At 51.2% G+C, this 24,474-nt stretch overlaps 2 long non-coding RNA genes across 2 annotated transcripts in view; one reads left to right on the top strand and one right to left on the bottom strand.

The window, feature by feature from the left end:
- The first annotated feature begins 464 nt into the window (after positions 1-464).
- The window catches only part of LOC112663896 (uncharacterized), a 61,884-nt gene continuing 37,874 nt past the window's right edge, over positions 465-24,474 (top strand). The window contains exon 1 of the long non-coding RNA XR_003139434.3: positions 465-577. This is a non-coding gene — a long non-coding RNA (uncharacterized LOC112663896). The remainder of the gene's footprint in view (positions 578-24,474) is intronic.
- LOC118351181 (uncharacterized) overlaps positions 20,971-24,474 on the bottom strand; it is a 37,454-nt gene continuing 33,950 nt past the window's right edge. Inside the window, exon 4 of the long non-coding RNA XR_004806188.2 lies at positions 20,971-22,420. This is a non-coding gene — a long non-coding RNA (uncharacterized LOC118351181). The remainder of the gene's footprint in view (positions 22,421-24,474) is intronic.

Here is a 24,474-nt window from a genome sequence, read left to right as displayed (position 1 = left end):
TCCCTCCCTCCTGCGCCGCAGCTCCGGCCCCGGCTCCGCGGCGCGTCCCCTCCCCGCCGCCCGGCTCGCGGGCTCGCGGGCTGCCTCGCTCGCGCCCTGCCCCCGCCGCCGCCGGCGCCGCGCGGAGCGGAGCCCGGCGGGCCCCGGGCTGCCTGGCGAGGTCCCTTCCCCCGAGCGGGAGGCGCCGGGGCGCGGCGTGGGCGGGGTGCAGGGGAGGTCCGGGGGCGGCGGCGAGGCTGCGCCCTCCGCTCCCCGCCGCTCCCCGCCGCTCCCCGCCCGCCGGGCGGCTCCAGGCCAGGCCCGAGAGCGCGGGCCGCCAGGCAGCGGAGGCAGAGAGGAGGAGGACCTGGAGGCTCGCCGCGGGAGAGTGCCCGGGGCGAGGGCGTGTGACTCCCCGCGCGAGGGTGTGCGCGCGTGTGTGTGTGTGTGTGTGTGTGTGTGGAGGGGCGCGCGCGCGGGGGGCGGGGAGACGGGCAGAGCCTGGTGCGTCTCCGCGGGCGAGTGGAGGAATCCTAGGGTGTGCCTGGAGGTGGCGGCGCGTGCCGGCGCGGGCGGGCGCGGGGGTGAGCGCGGCAAGGTGAGCTCGGCTTGGGCGTGGGGGCGGAGCCCCGGGGGGCGCGAGTGCGAGCTGGGGGCGTATTGCGGGGGCCCGGGGAGAGGCGGCCCGGAGCGCCAGGGTGTGCGCGCGCGTTGGGGGGTGCTGTGGAGCTAGCTGGGTGTCTCCTTCTCACCGACTGTCCACGCGACACCATCTCTTGCTTGCGGCCGAGCCCCGCCACCTGGCGAGGCGGAGCCAACTCCGCGCAAGCTTCTCGGCGCCGCGGCTCCCGGCTCCGCGTGCCCCCAGGTGCCGGGGCTGCAGACCCCAAGGGGGCTCCCACTACCCTCATCCCGCGTAAGAGACGCTGTCCTCCCGGGGCGCGAGGGGCGAGACCCAAAGGTAGGGATTCACCTTCCCGCCCCACCACGTGCTCCCAGCATCCAGGTCCGAGAGTCCGGACGTAGGATGAAGCCTCAGCCTGAGCCCGCCCCATCGGCCCTTCGGTCCCTCCCCAAAGCCCACGGAGCCGCAGTGCCCGGCGCTCCGGCCCAGGCTGGAGAGCAGGCGGTCGGCATGTGGCCACAGGACCCGCGGATGGGGCCCGGAGGGGGGGGGGGCAGCCTCCCGCCCTCGGGCCGTGGCGCGCTGATCCTTCAGCCCGCGCGGTCCGTGCAGACGGGTGGCTCCGGCTCCCCCTGGTCTGCGGCCGCGGTACCAGGAACCCGGGATCTCGGCCCGCCCCCCGGGAAGCCAGGCGGCTCCGTGCCTCGGCTGGCCCAGCACACGGGCTCGGGCTCGAGCGATCGCAGCTCTGAGTGTGCAGAGGGTGTGCCCGAGACAGACGGCCAGGGGAGAGCAAAGTGCGCGGTGAAGGCTCCGGAGAGCCTCGCTGAATCGGGCGGGGGGCCTCAGGCTGGCGAGGACCTCCAGCCCTGTTCCAGGGTAAGGGGTCAGGGCCCGTCGTCGCGGGCTAGGCCGCTGTGGGCCCCCGGAAGCTGGAGCCCCTCTTTCACTCCTCCCTCCCACTCTCCCCAAAGCCCCCCTCCGTGTGTCAGTCTGAAAGGTGTACAATTGGCCCTTCAAGAGTGGGCGTGGGATCCCATCAGCATTTGCCGGGAGTCCCAGAGCCGGTGGGATTTGCACACAGTAATAATGATTAACAACACTGCCACTCCCTGGCAGACTGGGGAAGAATTCAGGGAAGGCCCTGGCACTGCTCCCACCATCCTCCTCCCTTCCCTCTAGGGAAGAGCTAATTTTCGCCAACTACAAGCCTCCGTTGCTAGGACCCCTGGGAGGGCCCCAGACTCTGGGGGGAGGGGGTTCCAGGGAGGGGCATTTTCCTTCAGTCTTCCACCCTTTGGCCCACTGGGGAGAGTTAAAACCTCCTATTTTATTTCTGTCTGCGTCTGAATTCTCGTACGTTCCCACCTTTGTTTTGCATCTGTCAGCCAGCTTTCAGGGCTGGGTCTGCCCCAAGCAGAGGCTTCCTGGAACCCTTAGCTGGGGGCATCCTTCCTCTTCCAGAGAGGTCAACTGACCTCTCCCACACCTTCTAAGTCCTATTTGAGGACAGGACACTGATTCATAGGCTCCCCTCCCACCTGCACCCCCCACACCCGGCCCTGTTCCTCCTAGGTTTCCAGCCCATCATTCAAGAGAAGTAGCTCTCCAGAGGATCTAGAGGGAAATATGAAAAGACTTGAATTTCTAGTCTAGGCCAGTATGGTTTTTATTTACCTGCCCTTCTCACAAGCAGGTGACCTGGAAAACATAAGAGAGCAAGAGATGGGCAGATGGGAAGCTCCGTGACTCCTGCAGCTGGAGGAGCCCCTGGAGATGCTGACCCACCCACCGGCTGCCACCCTCCTTCGCATCTTCCCAGCACTGCCTGGCCTCCCTTTTCCCCCTCTCTGCCTCTGGCCTGGCCTGGCCGGGATTTTCACTTGCTTTTCCCCCATGACACGGCCGCCTTTCTTTTAACTCTCAGCTTCTATTTAAAAAGCTAATTTGGGAGCTTGTCCATGCTCCCAATTCAGACATTTTAAATAGGAACTGAAAGTCAGGAGCTGCCAGGGCACTAGATTTCCTTCCCTTGCCACCAGCACAGCTAAGGCGTGTGTTCAGTCACTCTGCTGGCCCTCACCGTGTGTGTATGCGCACACGCACGCACGTGCGTGCATACATAGGTGTGTGTGTGTGTGAGAACGTGAGCTAGCTAGTGAGAGGGTGCACCGAGTGTCTTTCAAGCTATCTTTTCTATATGAAGACGATGCTCCCGTGAATGTCTGTTCTCTGTGTCTGTGTGTCCTTCCTAAGCTGTGCACACAGGAAGATTCTTCTTGAGTCCCATGGTTCTGGCCATGCATGCAGAGGTGCTGCCATGCACAAGCTTTTGGGCATCAACTGAGCTATTCTTTAGTAACTGAAGTGAAACCCAAATTGAGACATGGAAATCATAGCCATAAATAAACCCATTCTATCAATGGGAAAACTGAAGGCGGTTGATGCATAGGGACATATCCTAGGACACACACTTAGAGGGAAACTCTGAACCCTCCCTTTCTCCATTCCCCAAGGCTGCTGGTCATTTGCTCTTCTGAGAATAGAGTGGCCCCCTCAATCAGATAAGATCTGCCCTAAAAGGACACTCCTGACCTGGCTCTGTTGGCCTCTCCAGTGCTTGGCATCGCAGGCTGGGCATGGGGGCAAGTGTTCAGTGCATCCAGGCTGGAGTTGTACCCTCTGAGTCTTTTTTCAGGGTGCAGTTGAGGAATTTCAAAGCTTGTGCTGCCTAGGCTTTCTTTCCTTTTCCAAGGTGAAGCAGGTGGTGGCATTGTAAATGCTAAGGAGCTTTTCCCCAGGCCCAGAAGGTCAGGGGTTCACCTGCTGGGCAGGAGTCCACATTGTTTGGCTGGGCCAGCCTGTGCTAGCCAACATTGGTGGACCAGATGGCTGAACTCACAACCATCAGACGCCCCTGGTCCCTTCCCAAGGGAGTGAGGGAAACCCACACTTCCTGCAACCCTAACCCCATTAGGGAGGCCAGTAGTTAGTTGCCTGGGTGCCATTTCCTTAGTCAAAATGCTTAGAGCGGTGGTGACAAATGAGAAGTAATCAAAATTGGTAGGCTCCAGTGGATCTTTCAAAAGTCAGGCTTTCCAGAACTTCACCAGCCTGACACCTGCTCCAATCCAGGCAGATCCTGGGGAGTCATAGCCATAGTAGGGGGGCTCGCTGCTCATCAAGCAAGAGTAAGAGACTGGGTGAAGGAAAGGGGAGAAGAGAAGAAGTGGTGGGGGGGGGAGGGAAGAGCAAGTCTGAGAAGCAAATACTAGCCACTGGAAGGAAGGAAAACACCCAAATCATTTGCTCAGGTTCTTGGTGGAGCCCATTTGAATGAGGGCAGGGGAGGCTGAAGGTGCGGCCCCTGGGTGTGCTATGACTCTTTTCTTCTCTGGTGGTTCCGTTTGCTTGGAGACTGATGTCTCCTTGTTCTTGACTTCTCTGTCTGCCCTTTTCCCTAAGGAGTTGATGGAAGCCTCTGGTTTCAAGCTCGTTCAGGTGCTGATAATCCTCTCCACCCCCATCTCCTGGGCGTCTCTGTCTATGTACACCCTGTCATCTTGCCAGCCTCCTTCAACCTTCTGCAATAGATCATTTCCTCTAAAATGCCCTCTTCTGACCATGACACCTCCCCTCATTTCCTTTCTGGTCTTCCCTCCTTCCACTCACACACCTCTCTTTCCGGCACATAGACCTTTCCTCTGTTTCCACACCAAATCATGTCCTTTCACCCCCTCGTGCCTTTGTACATGCTGTACATTTGTACATTTCTGTCCTCCAGAAATGCCTTCCACAACTTCTTATTTCCTCCCATCTTGCTAGCGAACATCCACTCAGCCAGGTACCTTCAGTACCCAGCCCAAAGATCACCTAAGACTTACTGGTAAAGTACGCCCTGACACCCCAGGAGGAGCTAGTGGTTGCCCACTTGGGCAAACATGATCATCTCACATTTCCTTAGTTGTTTGCAAGACGGTGTCCTGCTCTAGCTTTAGGCCGTTTAAGGCAGGGACTATGTCTTCACCATCTCCGAATATGCTAGCTCAATGCCTGGCACATTGCAGAGACTCAATACATTTACATTAGGATTATTTTTACTTTCATTCGTGTGGCTCCCTTGACTGTGTGTCACTGAGAATATGTGATCAATCTGTCAACTGGTCAGCCTCCAGGTCTTAATTGATCTTTAGCACTGGTGTGAGGACAGAGAGAGAGGTTCAGGGTATTCAATATTTGGTTGATCCTAGATGAAAAGAGCCCCAAAGCCCCCCTTCTCCAGCCTTTTAGAATCTACAAAGTGAGCCTCGGTCAATGCTGCCTGCAGAGACTTGGCCAGTGTTCTCTTGAACCAGATTGGTTTTCAGAGAACTCTTTTCTTCTGTTCTGGAGGAATAGCACCTCCTCGGGAAGAGCCAGGCTGCTGACGGAAGATGGGAATGGTATCTGGTTGTCTGTAGCTGTGATGAGACTCACTGTAAGAAGTGGCCTGGGGGCTTGTCAAACCCCATTAACCAAAACCCTGGCTTGGCTCAAGGAGAGGCCAAGACCAAAACTTGCTGGGTTTTAATTAGAAAATTGTCTGAAAACCTTATCAGCAAACCTGGAACAGTGAAGACTTAGTGATGAGGACATGGCCTCAGGACAGACCTGGCTTCAAATCTTGATTCTAACGAGCTGTGTGACTTTGGGCAAATCACTCTACTTCTCTGATCCTCGGTTCCCTCACCTATTAAGTGGACCATAATGATGGTATCCACTCATAGGACTACCGAGGATTGACTTAAACAATGTATATAACATCTCGTGCAGTTACAAATAAAACTGTTGGCTGTTGCCATAATATTATATATAACCGCATTTACATGTGTTTAAAACTAGCTTTTAAGTCTTGGGCACAGCCGGGTACAGTGCTTGTTTGTGAAGATTAGACAGGTCACTCAAGTTCTTCCCATGTAGTTATTGTTCATACCGAGACCTTAGAAAATGTGTGGAATCAGAAAACTTTGTCCCCAGACCCTTTTATCTATTGGCTCCTCTGCAATCTGTGGCACCGCATTTGTGCAGCCCTGAGCTTCACATGCCTGTGTACCTCCATTCCCTCCTCCTCAGCAAAACCTGATAAAACCATTTAAACTAAAGTGTGACTACCCTGCCCAGAGATACAGTATTCACTTTTTAATAGGATACAGCCTTAAATCAAGGCAATGAAAGAGAGTCGGTGGGATTTCAGATGTCCATCAGAATAATGAGGGATGTTTGTGGGGGGTGGTGGGGAGAAGGACAGGAGGCTCCTCCCAACTCCACAGACTCACTGTCCACTCATGATACCGGCCGTATTAATGCAACTGTAAACAACGCAGTATTTCTGTATTCTATCTCGGCATTCTGAAGCTAGAAAGTCAAGTTTCCAGACTTTGCAAAAGTGTTCTAATAAGGGGATTTGTGTACCAACTCTTTATATGAACCTTCTCTTGGTAAACAGACACGGCTCATGCATCCCAAGTCCCCTCCAGCTCTGCACATTTATGATACTCATACTCAAATGCATTTTTTTCCTTCAGAGCTTAAGAGCGGGGTTGGGTATTTCTGCCTCACTGGGTTTATGGGAGACCCAGCTGCAAAATCATTCATTGCTTTGGTGAGAAAAATAAACAATGACAGTCCAGCTTTTGTCCCCATACCGCAATGTCATATGAAGTTTCTGGACTTCTCTGCAAATGTTGTTTAAAAAGGATCCTCATGGTCCTCAAAAAATTCTTTAGTGTGGAAATTTATAAACATACACAAGAAGAGATCATTGTGTGACATGCCCCCCCCCATGAACCCATCACTTAGCTCTGACAAGTGCCAACTTAAGACCAATCATGTTTTATCTATACCCCTATTCACCCTCATCCCGCAATAATTTTGAAGCAGATTTCACTTACAGATGAAATATAATTCTTCCTACCTTCCTACCTTCCTCCAAAGATGCCAAGAAGACTTGACCAATACCTGCATCTGTGCCCCAGGGTTAGTCTCTGAGTTAGGCAAGCTCAAGGGCTTAATAAATTCTGTCCAAAGTCTGTCCTGCTCCTTGGGGAGAAAGGGGCATACATAGAATGGCATACAGAGGTGCTGCCATGCACAAGCTTTTGGGCATCAACTGAGCTACTCCTCAGTAACTGAAGTGAGACCCAAATTAAGAGGTGGAAATCATAGCCATAAATCCCAACTGACCTCAGCATTTTTCACAAGGGTTATTTTGTTTACTCTTTACCAATTCTCATTATCCATTTTACAGATAAGAAAATTAAGCCCAAGGTCACACAGCTAATAGACACCTGTGGCAGAACCTGATGAGATGCTAATCAAGCTTAGTTCCTCTTTCCTGGGCATGGCTAGATTACATTTCCCAGGCTCCCTTGCAGTTAGGTTTGGCCATGTGACTGAGTTCTGGCCAAGGTAATATAAGCCAGTCCCCTAGAAAAATATCCAGGGCAATCCTACATGCTGTCTTTCTCTCTCCATATGCTGGCTAAATGGAGAGAATTTCGAGGAGCTAGCAGAGGATAGAGCCACAAGAAGGAAGGAGCCTGGATCACTATGAGGAACAGAGACTTCCCCTCACCTTCAATGGACTATGAAATGAGTGAAAAAAACAACTTTTATTCTGTTAAGCCACTGAAATATGGGTGATGTGTGTTAAAGTAGTGAGCCTCGATAGGATTTAAACCCTACGTCTGATGAAGCCAGGGTTCAAAGTCTTGCCCTACACCACACTGCCTCCAGGCACAAGAAATAAGAATATCCTACATGCTCAGCATTTGATAGAACTGTCTGCAAGGACCTCACATCTTTGATTGGTGCTCTCTGATATGGTAGCCACTAACCACGGAGGGCTGTAAAAATTAAAATTTAAAAATCTGTTTCTTAATGACACTGGATACATTTGAGTATTCAGTAGCCCCGTGTGACTAAATGCCCACCACATTGGATGGTACAGAGAGAGAACATTCCTGTCCCCACAGAAAGTTTCGTTAGATAGTCTGTCTTATGTAGACCTGACATTTGCGATGTACCTCTCCCCAAACCCCCACAGAAAAGCTGGGAGTGCAGCTCATGAGAGGACAGAGGGTAGTCCTCAGGCATAAGAGGCCCTTCCCCTCGCACAGCCAAGGGCAGGTCACCTAAAATGTACCACGTGTAATACGGAGTATTTTGCATTGCTCTACTTGGGGAGCAGCCAACGTGAGGACACTCAGAACTTCTGCTGTCCCCCTAAAAGCAATAAATAAACCTCACATATAAAAGCTACGCTCCCCGTACTGCTCAGAGGTAAAAGGACATTTTTATCGTCAGAGACAGGAACTTGAAAGGCAAGAAAGCTAGAGAAACAAATCTTGTGACTTTTTTACTAATCTACTACCTCAGTCCAAATTCCACTTAGAATTCCTTACTAATTAAGGCTCCCAAACATCTGTTTCCTTTATCCTGTCAATTAATTCCTCACAGATTTGTTGTCTCTGTCTGCAAAATAGACTGTCTGCCTTGGTCATTTCTTCAGGCTTCAAGTTTATTATTAACAAAACTTTGGGGCTTTTTCCTCCTGTAGTCTATTGCATGATTCCATTCCTAGTCCCCACTGGAAAACCTTGACCATAGAGTAAGGATTTTTCCTTCCGTTACCTCTCACCCCGACTGGGGGTCTTTGTGCCTGCCTCCTCCCGTTAACTCCCCAGCCGGGTGGCCCTCCTGGACTCAGGGCCACAGGCTTTGACACAACTTCCTCTGACAGAATGAGCCCTACCTGCTTCGCTGGACCATGTCTCCTGAGAGCAGGAGCCACATCTCGTTCTCACCTCAGCACCTGGGCAGAGGACCTAGGGCTATGCTTCCTGGTCACAGCTCCAGATAGGCAGGGAGTCTTCAAGAACTAGAAGTCCCAGCAAGGAGGCCAAGCGCACCAGTCCATTTCCCATGGCCAGAGTCATCTTTTCAAAACACAAATCCAACCACATTGCCCTTCTGTAAATCCCCTAAATCCCCATCGCCCTCACAGTTAAGTAGACATATCTTACTTACATGTCTCGTGTTGTTATCAAATCTTCACTTCTTCTGTTTCCCCACTTTTCTGCTCCTGGAGCCCTTAAGTCTGGGTTTCTGCCATGTGGAAAGTGCTGCAGTTCTCTGAATGCCCAGCTTTCTCTTACTCCTGAGTGTTCACTCAGGCTGTTCCTTCCACAAGAACTCTATCCCTCCTCCCCCCTCTGCCTAGCTATGCCTACTTGTCCTTCTAAGCTTGGAAACACTTCCCAGGGAGGCCTGACTGCCTCTCAGCCTGGGACTGTCCCCTCACTCCATCTGCTACCTCCTGGCCCTGACTTGCAGCCATAGGACTTTCTGTACTTCCAGGTTTCCTCTGGGAATGGGAAGGAAGTGCTTCAGCTGCTTTAGGCATCAGTAGAGACTGTCCTGTAGAACTTCTTTCCAAGAGATTGACACTTCTGAATCTCTCTAAATTATGAAACTCCCTCCTGTCAACATGCACGCACACACACACACACACACACACACAAACATAAGCGCATAAAGGTTTTCCATCCTTTTGATTCCTCTACAGAGTCACCAGGGAGACCAGTGGAGCCCTGTAAATCTCTCACAAGTGGCGATGCTGAGAGACCTCTGCTTATTGATCCCAACCAGCCACTCAGAAGAGATGCCACCAAATCTGTGGAACATGCTCCCCTCGCCCACCTGCCACAGTCTCATCCCCTAAAAGGGGGGCCTGATATGCAGACTGGGGTGTGGCAGTCACAGTCCAAGCCGGTGCCAAGATGCACCACCATGGGTCTTCACCTCACTGGATTATTTTTATGGGGATCAGAGCAGATAGAGGCAGCGGACTCCAACTCCAGAGGCCACATCACAATACATTGCCATGGTGACTCTTCTATGGTTTGTAACTAGTAAATCAAATCTATTGAACAATACATTTACTGAAAATTTAGGAAGCAGTTCTTCCATTTTTTAAGTGTATGTGTTAAATCATGTCCAGGGTCATAAAGAACGGAGATGGCTAGGCTCAGCCGGGGAAGCAAGCACACCCTAAAAGAAGTCAGTAAATTTCGCGTTCTTGCTGATGAGAGTGAATACCCTCCCCAGGCTCTCTGGGGTGCTTCCCCACCCAGGTGGGCTGGCATCCTTGAAGTGGTAAGCACGGGCCATCCTAACTAATGCCTCAGTCAGTTTTGCAAATACAGGCTCCATGTTTGTGGCTCCCTCTTTGCCTAGGGTTCCTGGGGTGCATGAGAGGAAACACAGCACAGCGTTCTCAGTGAGCTGCAGCGCTGCTTGTGGGAACGAGAGGCCTAGGGAGGGGGCAGTGATGGGTTGTTTTTCCCTAGGAAGATTCTTTTCACTTCCATCTCCTTAAATACTACTTCGAGGTGGATTGAAGTGTCTGCTCCAGGTACATCTTGTCTCACTGCATCTTGGTCCCACCTGAATACTAACAGGGGCGCCCTAGCCCAGAGCTTGGCATTCAGTAAACATTGTAATTGAACTGATAGGTATTCATCCACTAACACTAGTTCAATAAGCCCTTATTAAACCATTCGTTCACTTAACACATACTTATTGAATGTGCACTAATTGCTGTGCTGGGCATATGGTGGTGAACAAGATAGACATGGGCCCTGCCTTCTTTAGAGCTCAGAGCTTCACGAGTAAGACAGACACTGGATGTGTGCTCTGCACTCATGTTTAGGCTTGCCAGACCTCTTCTGGGGGTCAGTAAAGCCCAAGCAGGGAAGGGAAGCTAGATTTACAAATTCTCAAAACAATCTCATGAGGTAGATCTATTTTTAATCCCATTTCCGATGAAGTATTGGAGACAAGCATCACATAGCTACATAGTGACGGAGCTAGGATGCCTGACAGGGCTGTGCCTGGAGAGCCAGAGGAGCACAAGGAGGAGGCACTTGGTCCAGCCCGTGGTGTCGGGGAAGATGTTCTGGGGGCGATAACACCTGAGCTGAGTCTAGAAAGAGGACAAGGAAGCAGACAAATAACAGTGACTGAGGGGATGAAGGGCACATCAAGAGGCAGAGACATCAGGATAGGAATAAGCTCAGTGTGTGCCAGGGATGCAAGGCTGGAGTTATGGCACGGCAGGGGTTCGGGGGGAGAAGCCAGGTCACGGAGCTGGACTCTGCCCCACAGACCACGAAGAGCCACCGGGAGGCTCTGGGCAGTTGCATGGTGCAGGCAGATCTATGTTAGAAAAACCCACTCTGGCCCAGTGGTGTGGAGGATGGATTTGAGGAGGACCAGATGGGAAGCAGGGAGACCAATTAGCAGGCTATTGTGGTATTCCAGGAGACAGATAAAAGCCTCTGCTAGGGCAGCAGGGGTGGATGGGCAAAAGGGAGCACAGAAGAAATAGGTTGGAGGGAAAAATCATCATGACTCTTGGCTGCTTGGGCATGGAACCACAGAAGAGGGTCCCAGGTCAGGCCATGCTGTCTGGCCACAGGGACATACATATCTAGGACTGGGGACTGCAAAGCCCACCCATCTGGGGGTGCAGGTGCAGCCCTGCGAGGAGGGAAGGCTGGTCACGGTTCTCTCCAGGGGCTCTTTCAAGACAGAGCTGTTTATGCTGGGCTGGAGGAAGCTGTCAGCTGGGGACATCCAAGACCGGTGAGCAATGCAAACCTTCAGAAACAGGCTGGCATTTCCTTAAAAGAAGCTCACAGTTCCTTTGGTTGTAGGGGAGTGAATTTTCAAAATAAGGCTGACGCCATCTCAGCATAGCAGGCCACAATAGCTCGAGGCTTCCAGAGCTACTGACATCTTGGGAGACAAGAGGAGAAATTGACTGTTGGGTCTCATCCCCCTGCCATGCTTGTCCCCATCCCCTTATTGTCCCCGACACTCAGGCACATTCAGGCACACACACGCAGGCGTGCATGCGCTTCAGCATCCCTAAACTTCTCACCTCCCCCAGACACACCAGACCCTTTCACACTCCCTCTTTGCACCTGCTGTTCTCTCTGCCTGCAGAGTCCTTCCTCCTTCTCCACTGGGCAAAATGTGTTCCTTCTTCCAGCCCAGTACAGATGCTGGTCCTCTCTGACATGCAGCCCCACTGCCCCGAGCATCCTCACCACACTTCCCCCTGTCAAATGGCACCTCGTGGTATGTTGCTCTGAGCTCTTCCTTCACCTCCAAGCTCAACTCCTGAATCTTATTCATCTCGGCTTCCCTGGCAGCTGGACAACATCTGACCATCACCAGTGTTCAGAAACTGTTTCTGGAAGGAATGAGCACAGCCCCACAGCCCTTGTAGGTAAACCAGACCCACCATCTCCAACCCAGGTCCCAAGTTCTTCACATCCTTAAAGAGGATCACCTGTGCCCTCCATGTACTCATATGCTGCCTGAGAAGTGAAGCCCATACAGGCACACACACACACACACACACACACACACACAGGAGATGAGAGTAGCAAAGTCTGTGCCTCCATTTGCCCTCAGTTCTACATGAGCTGGTCTATCATTGGAGCAGTTCTAATAAATCATCCTTTATTTTGATCCCCATTTTAGAGATGAATGTTCCCCCCTTAGGAAAAGCAAAAACTTTTGGGGGTGCTGAGGATCACAGATTTGTTTAACATCTTTGGGGCAAATAAGATTCTCCATGCTGACCCCAGTTGGCAGGTCCAGATGAAGCCCCCAGAAAGCAAGGCCTTCAGTCTTTTGCGGGTGGGCTGTGCAATCCCCCTGGGATTCTGATGGGCTTCTGGAGTAGGAGGGGACTGACTACCATGACCCAGCTTGTCAGCCTCCTGGGAATCTTCTCTGCCTCCCCACTCAGGCTGAGCCCCTCTACCTGTCAAAGGTGGTGCTCATAGCAGAGAAATAGACAAGGGTCAGGGGGGCTGGAGTTGCCATCATCACCATCATCATCACCATTACCAACACCATCACCATCATCATCACCATCATCATCACCATCACCATCACCATCACCATCATCATCATCATGGAATTAATAATGAGAGCAGTGACACAGTGACAACGGACTCTTGCCTGGCATTTCATATATGCAGACTGTTGTGCTGAGGCCTTGTATCCATTCTTATTTTTAAGCCCTTATAGCACTCTAAGGAAACAGATCACCATCTATCAGATGAGAAAAACCAAGGCCAAGAAACATTCATCAACTTGCTCAAGATCACGAGCAGAACTGGAATTTGAAACCAAACAGTCTGCCCCAGAGCTCCTGCTCTTAAAGGCCACTCTGCAGAGAGGTTGCAGAAAGCAGACCAGTACCCTGCCGTCCATGGAAGGACACAGGAAAGAATGAGAGGCCAGCAACCCCTGCTCATTGCTTTAACTCCCACACCTTTTCTAGGCCTTTCCAGCTCTAGGAAGGGATGGGTATCTGCTCTTCGACAGGTTAGAGCCCTGGGAATCCCAGAAAGTACAGGTGAAGGGGGTTGGGGGTGCTGAGTACAGAGCACCTGCTGAGCAGAGGTGCGCCTCTTCCACCCCACACCCAGCCCCTAGTCTCAGAGTGATGGCCTTTGGATCACTGCCTCTCTTAGATGCCTGGATCACTGCTGTCTGGAGCCTGATCTCCGTTCTGGTGGTTTTGGTTGCTATAGTAATTGAATTCACTTAAAGTTGTATCCATGCTATCTGTCTACCTCCCTTTGCCTGTAGTCTGGAAGGGCACAAGCCTGGGGCTGAGGGCAAGAAGGAGGAGGGCTCGGTGGCCTGGGGAGCCAGCGTACTTTTCCTGATCCAGAGATCCTCTTCAGAAGCAGAGGAGAGAATCATGGAAAAATTGTTCCTTCCAAGACCCTCTCCATCTTCCTCTTTGCTGCCTGGCTCCTCTCGGCAGAGACTTAGTTAGGCCATAAAGGCAAGGAGAGGCAACATGAGGCAAGTAGGGGCACTCTGAGAGGATCTTCTGTTCCTCAGCATTTTGTTATTCATTCAACAAACACCCACCAAGAGCCAGCTATATTCTAGGCCCTGCTGCTTGTCTCTGGACACAGGGGTCTCTCTGGAAGCAGCTCAGAACCCAGGGCCACAGCACATGTCCATGTGGCTGCCAGTATGAGATATCAGGAGAATGGCCAGTAGGTTAGCATTGTGGGAAATTCCTCTTTTCTCCTTTCTCTGTCAGAGGGAGTGTCATGAGGCTGAGCTGCAAGGGGAAGGGGACCATCCCCAGGCAGGACCCGAGGGATACCTCGTGCTTGTTTTCTCCACCATGCTAATGCACAAGAGACATTGACATGTAAGGTGAATGCCAAGGGTAGAAGCCATCAGAGAGCTGCCTGAAGATTGTGTGAGAGTGATAGGCCCTCCTCCCTCAGACCACCAGCACTGGGCTTGGGTGGTAGGGGGTGAGGCAAAGAAGGTCACAGAAGATGATGGGTGATTGTATGTGTGCAGGGCTTGGTCTTTCAAGTAATAGCCAAGCAAAGTGAGCAAAAGGAGGGTGTATACAGCTCCTTCGGCGTGCTGGGAATCATAATCTGCCCTCTGTACTGGGACAGCAATGGTGACCAAGGCACAGCAGACACTTCTGAGGGGCTTCCGACCTAGGGGGCGTGACAAATGAACACTACAAAGGGTACATCCTATAAAAGGGCAAGAGCAGTGCATTCTGGGAGCCCAGAGTGGGGAGGAGAGGGAGGGGCTGCTGGGAAGAGTGCGCCCAAGGCAGGGGCACTGAATTGCATGTTCAAGACTGAGAAAGAATTCTCAAGACAGAAAGCCCTTCTGTGCAACGACAAGAGCGTGCGCAAGTTCACCGAAGTGTGAAATATGAGAATGAGCAGCAAGTGTAGTGGTGGGAGCAGCAGCCAAGCCAGGACGACCACGAGAACCCCAGCAGGAAAGGCCAGATGACAGAAAGCCCAGCTGGGGTCCCATCCTGAAGGCCATGGGGTTCCGTCACGGCAAAAGCTATGTTTTAGCAAAGACCCTCCGGCAGCAGCGAGAAGAGAGGGTAGAAGGGGGAGATGGTGGGCGACAGCGGGGGCGCTGGACTAGGATGCTGAGTTAGCAGTGACCACAGGCCAGCCAAGAAGGGGGGCCCCCAGAATTTGTGGAGAAGGTTGTGCAGGAGGGAGGGACAGCAGCTGAAGGGAGCGGGTCAGAGGAGCACAGAGGAGAGGCAGGGCGGGGACTGGTCGAAACAAGGAGCCCAGTGCAGCTGGGTAGGGGAAAGCCTAGGCAAAGGCTGCCACACAGAAGGAGGTACATTGCTAGCACCTGAGACGGAGCTGCTGTTAGAAATGGGCATGTGGGGGGCGCCAGCACAGAGGTGACAGCTGACTTTGAGAACAAAGATGACGTTGTCCAGGGAGAAGGCAAGGAGCAGAGACACGGGGGGAGGCCAACAGCACTCCTCGGGGAGTGGTCTGAGGCAGGGTAGCCAGCGTCCTCCGGGGAGGCCAGGGGTGACCTGGAGTCCATGGATGGCAGGAGAAGGCAGTACACAGGTGGTGTGCACAGGGTGCTGCTGAGAGAAAGTTGTGGGACAGCTGTCTAGAGCAGTGGCTCCCAAACCCACACGTGCAGTAGGCAGGCTCGTCAAAGCAAGATGCTGGGGCCACAGACCAGAGTTCCGACCCCCTAGGTAGGGGGCTGAGCCTGGGCACCGGCACCTCTAACAAGCTCCGCAGCACAGATTGCTGCTGCTGCTGGTCCAGGGACCGTCTTTTGAGAAGCACCGAATCTAAGGTCTAGATTGATAAGCCTCCACCTGAGGAGGTTCAGATGCAAATTCATCCACTCTCCAGCGTGGCCCAAGTTGGACACAAAGAGAGAAAGCCAGGCTTTGGTGAAAGAGCAGCAGGGCAGGTAAAGGTGGAGAAGATAAGACAGCTTCTTGGAAATAGGGTGGGTTCTACTCGGGACACAGGAAGGGGGAGAGGGAGCCTGAGGGCTGGCAAGAGATGGGCAGCCAAAGAGGGCTTGGAATTTGACGAGATGAGAGGAGTGTGGCCTGAAGATTGTGACTATGGGTCACATGAAGGGATGAGGGTGAGGTAGGCAGAGGGGAGTACGGGGCTAGACCCAGCCTCAGAACCCATTGGACTCCCAGCCAAAAGTCCAGCCTCCCTCCTCGAGAGCCTCATACGTCTGCCCATCCTTCCCTCCTGAACTGGAGTCATTGCCAGCCACTGGGCCTCAGGCCTTCCCCCACCCCCTTCCCTGCACAGAAAAGGCAGCTGCCTTATAGCCCGGGGCATCTCTCACAGGAGCTGCTCTGAGGACAAGGAGACCAGGTGCTTTTTTCATTTTCCTTCCAAGATCTCAGATCACAGCCTCTGAGATAGTCTGCGGAGGCTCCTGACCTCAATACTAGACAACCCCAGCCCCATGTGGGCTGACCCACCCCGCCAGGGGAGGCTCAGAACTTGAGTCTTATTTTCTATCAGTGGAGCGAGTCCATAAAGAAAATCCAATTCATCGGTGTCCAAGAGAACATTACAAAGATAGACGAGACACCATGGGCAGTATTTAATTATGGACAGCAGAGCAAATAGGAGGGACGCAATAAAAATGCTAATCAGGGAGGAAAAAAAAACTGGCTTCATTTTCTTCTAGGATAGACTGAAGCTCCTCCTCCCTGCTCCACACCCAGACCCCAAATGAGTGCCATAGACCGACCTGGTTCTGATTGTGACCTGGTGACCAGCGAGTCTGTTTGAGTTGCAATCCCCAGGCTCTCCCTGACTCCATCCTTCTAGACTCCCCATTCCTAGAAGATCCAGCCTGGAGGGAGGGAGGCTGGCTTTCGCTTAACCTGGAGAACTCACAGGGAACTTAGAAAGGGAAGGAATTTGTCATCCAGGGCTCCCTTCCTTGTCCTGGGGGGCACTTTCAGGAGGGAGGACATGCAGAAATGTGCTCGCGGAGGGAGCAAGCAGGAGAAGTGCCCCCCCCCCACCCCCCGCCCCCAAGTGAACTCTGCTCTGTGCTGGGCTGTGTCTGTGGCCTGGACGTCACTTCCACTCAGAGCCACTTAGGAGGAGACCCGGGCACTCAGCTGGGCCCGAGGCCTCATGTTCCCAATTCCCTTTAACTTGGCTGAGTTCGACCTTGGAGCATGATGCAGGATTTGGGAGGCCATTTCTGTGTTGCTTCCCCATTTGGCTGACTCCTCAGGGGGCTGGATCCTTTGTCCTTCCTGGAGAGTTCACTCAACTCCCACAGTGCAGCCAAAGGCAAGATTGATTTCTCTTGTGTCCCTTGCTCTCTGGGTTGAGGGCCCCCAGGCCTCTTGTTACTTTCTTTGCAACTCCGAGGATCTTGACCCAGCCCAGAACTTTTCTTTATTGTGGCCTCTTCTGTGTTACTGGACGTACCAGTCACCGTTGCTGGGGTCCCTTCCACTTATTGCTCTCTGGTCTCCTTAAGTCTTTTGTAGCCTTGAGATCTTCCTAGCGTTGCCAGGGCAGGAATTACCTGAGGATGGCCTGGGATGTCATCCTGGATCATTGCTCCTCCCTGCACACCACAGGCCCTCAACTCCTGGCTACTTGCTTCTTCTATAAAATGTATCCGTTAGGGAAAAAAGTGCATATGTCAGCTCACTTAGCCACTGCGTGATCTTGGACAAGTTACTTAACATCTCTGTGCCTCAGTTTCCCCATCCAGCAAACAGAGATTAACATTACTTGCCGCACATGTGTTACAGGGACCCGACACAAATGCATACAGAGAGGTGAGAAGAGGGAACATGAGGGGGTGCAGTCAGCTCAGGGGCCGACACTTAGTTTTGGCTCAAGTCACGGTCTCAGGGTCGTGGGATTGAGGCCTGGGTCGTCCGTGCTCTGCACTCAACGGGGAGTGAGCTCGAGATTCTCTCTCCCTCTGCCCCTCCCCCTGCTTGTTCTCTCTGTCTCTTCCTCCTCTAAAATAAATTTTAAAATCTTGAAAAAAAACCAAACCCTAAAACAAAGAGATGAGAAGAGTACCCTTGCCACATGAGCGACACCCAGAAAGTGTTAGCCATCATCGTCATCATCGCTATGATATTTATTGTTAAGGTCAGTGATTGTCTTACTTGTCCATGTGCCCAGCTAGGTAGAGTTCATGCCTGGCATGAATAAACTCTCAATAATAAATCGAACCAATGAATGAATGTACTTCTAAGCTAATTTTTCCAATGATATTACCCTCGCCAGGAACATTTAAATTTAAAGAGAAGAGCTGCACGTTGATGACAATGTTTAATGCATAAGTGGCAAATGGTGATTCCAGGTGTCACTGGGGAAGGGATTTAGAGTCAGTGGTTGTTTTCATATCAAGTCAGTTAGTTAACTCGAAATAAAGCGAACCCTCATAGTAGCTCAGAGTTATCTTCCCTAAGGTGGATTCTCCCTCCTGATGCCGAAGCAATGAAACCTTAGAAGCTAGTATGCATATAAAGGAGACAAAGAAACTGCTTCAGCTCTGGGAACAATATTTCCTGTGTCCCCTGGGCTCCATGTCACCACAACCTGCATATATGGTGAAGCTGTAAGGCCCACGTGGGTTTGCTCAGTATTAGAAGAAGGGTGAGTCCTGCAGGCTAGCTAACCACAGACCTTGGTGTGATGGGGCTTCAGTCTTCAGTCCTAGACTCTCCTGAAGAGCCTTGCCCCTCTAGGCCTCAGCAGAGAGCTCTGGTGATGAAGAGTAGAAATATTTTATGTAAATAGTCCTGGACAGCTATGCTGTGAATCTGCTACGGGTGACTGGGACAGGATCTTGGTTGGAAAACAGCTATCCACTTCAAGTTTAGAGACTAGGGGTGGCTGGGGGCCTAGGAACAGCAAGAGATCGCCCCCTTCCCCATGACAGACCCTGCAGCTGACATCTACCTTCATAGACATTATCACATATGCTTCCCATAACAGAAGCATGAGTGGGTGGGAACTTTATTCATTTTTCTTTCTTTTTGCGTTAAGATATTTATTTTTACATTGTTTGAGATTCAAATGGTCCTAAAGTCTGTGCAGTGGAAAGCCCCTCTTCTCCGCCCACAGCCATCCACATCTTCTCCCTTGGTGCAACCAAGAATCACCGGTTCCCTGAGAAACCTTCCGGAGATATTTTATGCAAATACAAGCAAATTGTATATAGTCTTTCCCTCCTATACACAAATGGAAAGTCTGCTTTACACACTGTTATGCATCTTGAATCCTTTCACCCAATAACATATTTTGGAGATTATTTGATATAAGTATATACAGACCTACATCATTCTTTCTGTGGCGACGTAGTATTCTGTGATATAAACTAGTTTATTCACCAAGCCCACATTAAGTCTTTCCAACCTTTAACTTTTACGAGTAATGCTGCAGCAAATAACTTGTGGGCAAGTGTATCTGCAGGATATGCGAGTTTTCAGAAGATAAATTTCCAGAAGTGGAATTGTCTGGTCAAAGGCTCTGTCCATTTGTAAATTTGATGGCTGTCGACTAATTGCTTTCCATAGATAGCCCATTTTTTAGAGATGACAAATCTGGGGTTTAAAGAGGGTAAGTGACTTGGCCAAAATCATAGAGACTGTAAATAATGCAACTGGGATGAAAACTAAGGGGTTTTTCTGTTTTGTTTTGCTTTGTATTTTCGGTTCTCAGCCCAAGACCCTTGGGGCCCGTGGACCCAAAGAAATCGGGAATACCTAAGAAACATCACAATGACTTCTGAGCTATAATGAAATCTTCAGCTTCATATACTAAATGTGAAATACTGTGGATTCTACTTTAGGAAAGCTATAGAACGTATCCTTAGGCCCAGCTCCTCTAGAAGGAGAGACAAGTGAAGAAGTACTTTTGGTTTAGCACAAAGGGTAAGGACAACATATAAGGGGATACCGTGAGAACATGGGAAGGACCCCTCATTAGTGTTGGCTTCCTGGAAGAGGAGGCATTTAAGGTGACATGAGATCATTTAAAAATGTCCTCTGTGACATTAGCTGTGACTTCCTTTTTCTTCAACCCCCATTATTTCCCATCCCAAACCTCATAAAGTCGTTGATAAGTAGCAACGTGGATGGCTTTGTGAAAGCATGCTATGGTTGGAATAATTGTAGAGATGAACATGAAGTGACGTGGCACTATGTGCCTGACTGTGCTTTCTGGCCCAGCCATTAACTAGGTGTGTGACCTGGAATACAGAACATCTCCCATGTGTGCATTAGTGCTCATGTCTCTAAACTAAATCAGATCATCAGATGACCCAGAGCTCTCCCACCCTTTCTCACGTGCTATGTATGGCTCCTTATTGCACAAGTTTCTAAGACAACTGTAGCCCCTGCTAGGGGGTTCTGGAAAAGGAAGTGTCCAGGACTGGGGAATTAGGGAAAAGGAGTAAAAGGACTGATTAAGTCCTCAAACTGGCAAATTAGCCTCAGGAAATTCCACTGAGAGTGGAGGCACTACCCATGTCGGGGCAGTGCTAATACTGACAACACCTTGCTTCCGTGCTGTTCCGTGTATTCTTCATAACAAGGGTGGGAGGGAGGCAGTTGGGGATACTGGCCTCTTCTGGGGTTGGGGAACCTGAAGCCAGGCCAGAGTAGGCTGCTCCCTTAAATCCTGCAGCAGGGCAGCGGTGTGGTGGGGGCTGGAACCCCAGCCCTGTCCTGGCACCCAACTTGCTCTATTCGTGGGTTCTATAGGGAACGCAGCTTTCAGTTGGGGGTGACCCCAGGCCCCTGTGACCTTCTGAAACTTGAATGAAATGGACTTTGAGTCCTGCCCCACACCTCCCTTTGTGTCCTGCCCCACACCTCCCTCACCTGCCTCCCAGAGCACATCACTCCTGAGCTGGTTGCTGGAACCAGACTTCGATTTCCAGAGGATGAGTCTAACGGGTGATTTTGGTGACTTGGTACTGGCTGATCTGGCTGTTCCCTGTTTGACTCAGCGGCAGGGGGACTTCAGCCTGGTTCTAGTGCCAGGCTCCACTCCCTTGGTACCCTGCCCACCCCCAGCTCCTCGGCGCCGGGGCCCTGCCTCGCTCTCCTGGGTCCTTCCTCTCCAGAAGTCCCAATTCCAAGCTCAGTCCGAGTGACCCAGGGCTGTGGCTGTCAGGTTGTCTGCAGGCTCTACACTGTGTTGACAGCGACCGCCCCTCCCCCACCCACGATCAAAGCTGGACACTGATGAGCTGAGTTCCCTGGGGGCATTGCTATCTGACCCTTTCTGGGGGTCTGTTGGCCCATCTGTAAAAGTACCCCTTAGGTTCCCTTTCCTCGCAGATATGAATAAGAACACAGCCATTTGGGGCCCCTCGAGGGAAGGCTCTGTCTAAAAACAGACGTGATTACTATTTCCATCACCTTTATAATCCTTTAATCACACATTTACAGCAGGGAGTCTGGGCAGGGTGAGTCCATTTATATGAACAGCAGGAAAAATGAGGCTCTGTTCTATATGCCAACCATGACCAGTAGAAACGTCAGACCACTGGCCTTTCATGAACAGAAGAATGAATAATCCAGTTATTTATCCCCAAACAGCTCACATCTAAGCTGCTGGGACCTGTGCTCACATTATGAAAGCTTTGGCCCCTCTGGGGCCAGTGGGGATGCTGGCCTGTGTGGCACAAAAAAAAAAAGGATCTCCCGGCAGCTGACTGCCCCCTAAATGAGGAGTCTCCCATGTCTCTGGCCCTTGGCCCACGGAAGTATTCACACGGGAGCCTGTCCCGATCACGAATGCTATAAGGAGTCTAAGGCAGGTTCAAAAACCATTGTTTGAAGAGAGTCCCTAACAGATAGATGGTGGTGGTTTTGATTTTTTTTTTCTTTTTTTAGAGGCCAGGAGGATGAGAAAAGAGATGGGGAATGTCTCATCAGGGCTTTGCCATGTGAAATGAAGGCTTTCAACTGGCGGCCCAGGTGGCGGAGGCAGAGAGAGGCCTTGGTCCCTGGGCAGTGGCCCTCCACTCTAAGAAGGGCATACACCTGGGAAACCTACCCGACTCTTAATTTTAGATGATTTTTAGATAATTCCTCAGCCCTTCCCTCCAGAGGATTGGTCTACTTGTATACATGGATCTCTTTCCTGGTTGTAAATGGGCCATTACCAATTGCAATTGCTGCATACCATATCAGACCACTCCAATTTTGGATTCAGTGGTATACAGTAGTAAGAACTTTTTGAGTTCATTGGTTCGTGGGTCACCTGTAACCAGCTGATCTTGGCCAGACTTGGCTGGACAGTTGGGATGCAGCTTTGCACCATGTACCTCTCAGCCTCCTCCTGGGTCAGTGGAGAGGGTAGAGGCACCTGGAGGTGGGCAGACACACACAAGGCCTCTTAAAACCTAGGCTCAGAACTGTCACATTATCAAAAGACAAAGTTAACAAGTGGGGAAATACGCTGCACTCCATCATGGGGAGGACTGCAAAATCACAAAGCATAGGGCATGGAGAGGAAGGGGTGACAAATCTGGGTTGGTGACACAAGCCTGCAGACAGCAGCCAGACCTTAGAATCAGGCTCCACCCCTGGAAGCTCTGCAGGAGAGCCCCTCTCCCCTCCCCTAGTCTGCTCAAGCTGGGTTCAGAGCCTTCCGCCTGGAAGCCGAGCGGGCTTTGGGGGAAAACAGATGAGGTGATGGGGACTCTGACGAGGACCCTGTCAGCCCGGAGTAGCTTGGCCTTGTGACTGCCTCTCCATCTTCTCCTGGGTGGAAAGCGGTAGGTAAAGAATGGGAAGAATTCGCATGGAACCAGATGATTACTTCAGTCTTGGTTGTGGTTAGGTTCTGATGAGTTAGAGTTTTCATGCTTGGAATCTTCCTGGGAAAATAAAGCGGCAGAAGAAATACACTGCAAGGAGTGGGAAACAGAAACCACTTCCATCTCCAGGTCAGGCACCACAGTGAGTGCTAAATGAGACGTGGGGACCACAGAGATGAGTGATGCTGTGCCAACCTGGTGCGGAGCACAAACGCTATAAATGCTCCCAACAACGATTTTGCAGAATATTGATCAAAAAGCTTGGCTTTGCCAAGACCCTGGATTCTTCCAGCCAGCAGGTCTGAAACACAGACTGTTTGGTTTCCATCAGGACAGAGTGGCTGTGAGCTCAGCTCTGGAGACAGCAGCTTTCTGGTTTCCCAAAACTCTGTGCAAGCGACTTTTGCCTCTCAGCCCCGCACCCCTCCCCATCACCCAAGTTAAAGAAACCCTGTTGTTTTATTCCCCACCATAAAGCATATTATTTCACGACCTCTCATTCACAAGAGGTTACCAAAAGAAAGCTAAATTGGGATTTTGTTCAGCTGCTGATGACTCTTCCCCATTACCCTAGCTCATTTTCAGTGGCATTTCAACACTTTGGTAATGAATTACCTCTATCACTTCTGGCACAGAGAAAAGGGTTTAAATTAATTTTCAGCAAGGGATACTATTGGTCCAGGCAACTTCCCTCCCACCATGTTAACATCAATGTCTTGTCTCGTTAAATGCCGATAAACAAGTGTGGCTCTCTAGCAAGCCACAAATTGGCTTATTGACACCTCTGTCAGCTGTTCCCAGCTCCCAGAATCCCTGCCTTATAGACACACGGCGGTTATACAAAATGGGGGCTCTAATGGGACATCAAAGGAGGAGACATTTTAGCATCTGGGCTCCCTCGCTGCTCATTTTTGCTGTGTCTGACTTTCTTCTAATAATAGATTGCATCAATTTGGTTTCTCCAGTCTCTGGGGTTCATTTGGAGCACTTGCTTTTGTGGCTTCTTCACAGAGGGATGGCCCACCTCCTCTTTCTAGTCCTCCCCAGCTTTCTCAAGGAATGGCCCCATTGGCTGTTACACTGGGCAGTCCTCACCCTTCAGCAAATCACTAGGGATAAAATTGCCAGTGACCCTTTAATCTATCCACTTCGTGTGCTGCTGGAACCTGAGGACACTGGAGACAGGAGAGCAAGTAATGTCCTATATGATCTTCCACTGTGGACAGCCAGTGGGAGGATGACTGAATCGCAAGCCACCGTTCGATAGGCTCTTTATATGAAATGACAAGACAAGAGAAACTGGCCTTAAGCCATGGAAAGAACCGCATAAAAGTGAAGATGGCCAAGTCTATGGCCAATGGCTGGCATGGGGCAGAGGGTCAGGACCACCAGAACTCTCCTGCCTGACCTCTCTTGAGATCCCAGGAGGAGAGTCGACAAAAACCTTGTCACCTGGGACAGGATCAGGTGTCCCCAGAGGCAGAAGCATGGATGAAATGACTCATCATTCCTTTGGTATGAGGGTCCTATGGTTTGGTTTTTGTTTGTTTGTTTTTCAAAAATCAAACACTACTTTTCGAGTTTATATTGCTACAAATGTACATAGGAAATCTCTTCTCTCATTCATTCTCCCATGGGGTGGGCATTATCAGTGATCAGTAGAATCAACAATATGAAGGGAATTCCAAAATAACAGTGCAGGGTGCTGACCTTCGGGAACATAGCTTTCCTGGTCCCTGTCCCAACCTGTCCCTCCTGCAGCGAGGCTGGGGAAGATGGTCCACACTCTTCCAGCCCCTGTCAAAGGCATAGAGCTCCGGGAGGCCCGCAATTATGTTAGTGTACATGAAAGTGTGCATGCGCACGTGTGTGTGTGCACACAGCAGGCACTGAGTGTGGAGGAGGCTACAGGGCAGGGGGATTAGGGAAAAGCTGGTAAAGAGTAATACTGACTCTCTCAAGATAACTTTGAGCACAGCTTCCTTTTCAGGTTCTTCCTCAGTGTTGGAGGCCACCAGTGACCCCTCTCTTCTCCAACCTACCCTCACTCCATAGGTGACCTCATCTATTCTCCTGGCTCTAAATTTTGGACAACTCCTACATTACTCTTACCC

This window comes from Canis lupus, chromosome 17 (genome assembly GCF_003254725.2).
Source record: "Canis lupus dingo isolate Sandy chromosome 17, ASM325472v2, whole genome shotgun sequence".
NCBI classification, from domain to species: domain Eukaryota; kingdom Metazoa; phylum Chordata; class Mammalia; order Carnivora; family Canidae; genus Canis; species Canis lupus.
The sequence above is the reverse complement of the archived record's forward strand: the minus strand, read 5'-3'. Positions and strand labels throughout refer to the sequence as shown.